Here is a 1,581-nt window from a genome sequence, read left to right as displayed (position 1 = left end):
GGCCAGCCTGGTCTACATAGTGAGTTCCAGGCCAGCTGAGGCTACTGGGAGGCCCTGTTTCAAAAAGCCCCCCACCAAAAGAATATTTTCCCTTCCCTTTTCTTTCTTTTTTAAAAAATATTTTATTTATTATTTTCATTTTATATGTATGTGTGTATTACCTGCATATAGGTAAGTGCACCTGTGTCATGCAATGACTGCGGAGGACAGAAGAGGCCATCAGATCCCTTGGAACTAGAGTTACAGACAGTTGTTAGCTGCCATGTGGGTACTGGAATTCAAACCCAGGTCTTCTGCAAGAACAACCAATGTTCTTAACCACTGAACCATCTCTCCAGCCCCTTATTTCCTTTATTAAGGGGTGTGAGGGTCAAATTTAGGGTCATATGCATGCTAGCAAGCACTCTACCCCTGAGCAACATCCCCAGTCCTTGTTTTGTTGTTATTCTTTGTTTTGTTTTTGCCCCAAGTGGCCTGGAGCTTGCTACGTAAACCAGTCTGGTCTCGATCTGACAAAGATCTATACCTACCTGCCTCTACCTCCTGAGTGTTTAGATTAAAGGCATGGATCACCATGCCCAGCCAGCCCTTATTTTTTTCTAAAATAATTATTTCTTCGTATGTATGAGGTGTGTCTGTGGGGCATGTGTTCATGCTACAATGTGTATGTGTAGGTCACAGGACAACTTCATGGAGTCAGTTCTCTCCTTTAACCTTTATGTGGGTTCTGGGAATTGAACTCAGGTCATCAGGTCTGCATAGTAAGTGCCTTTACCTCCTGAACTATCTTGCCAGCCCTACCCAGCCCCTTGGCTTTTTGAGGTAGGAGGAGGGGTCTGAAGATGTAGCTCAGGCTGGGTTATGAACTTGCTATATAGCTGAGGCTAGCTACCAAATCTTAAGCCTCCAAAATTCTGGGATATCAGGAGTGCACCACCATGCGCAGTTCACAACATTACCCTTGAAGGGGACACATTAAGGACTGATTTGAGGGCTGGAGAGGTGGCCCAGTGGTTAAGAGCATGTAGTGCTTTTGCAGAGAACCAGAGTTTGGCTCTCAGTACGCATGACCCTGTAACTCCCAAGTCCAGGGAATCCAACACCTCTGGGCATTGCAGGCACCTAGACTCATGTGCACACACCCACATACAGATAAATGTAACTGAAAACCAATCTTTTTTTTAAAAAAAGAACTGATGTGTTTTATATAGCTACACTATTGTGTCCTTGTTTTAATCATTTAGGTTTCTCTGGGGCACTAGTTAACATACTTAATATATCAATGAACATCCTTATTAAATGCTTTCACAGACTTAGCATTACTTCTTTGGAAAAGTTTCTAGCAGTAGGCTATTGTTAAAGTACACATACAATTTAAAGTCTCTGCTTTCCTGAGATATTTTACCAACTCAGAATGAAATCTTGTGGTGAATATAAGCATTGATATGTGCCGTATGCTAATGACTATGACAGACTATGAAAAGCAGACAGATGATGGAAACTCCACAACTCTCTGCAGTCACCAGACTCAACTGGAAATAAATTTAGTTCTCCTGTTAAACTTAATATAACACTTATATA

General features: G+C 42.0%; 1 protein-coding gene across 3 annotated transcripts in view; it reads right to left on the bottom strand.

Annotated features, from left to right (window-relative positions):
• Kiaa1841 (KIAA1841 ortholog) overlaps positions 1–1,581 on the bottom strand; it is a 75,801-nt gene that overhangs the window by 39,442 nt on the left and 34,778 nt on the right. The gene's annotated exons all lie outside the window — the stretch shown is intronic.

The sequence above is a fragment of the Nannospalax galili genome, unplaced genomic scaffold, assembly GCF_000622305.1.
Source record: "Nannospalax galili isolate Female #2095 unplaced genomic scaffold, S.galili_v1.0 scaffold682, whole genome shotgun sequence".
Lineage (NCBI taxonomy): Eukaryota > Metazoa > Chordata > Mammalia > Rodentia > Spalacidae > Nannospalax > Nannospalax galili.
The sequence above is the reverse complement of the archived record's forward strand: the minus strand, read 5'-3'. Positions and strand labels throughout refer to the sequence as shown.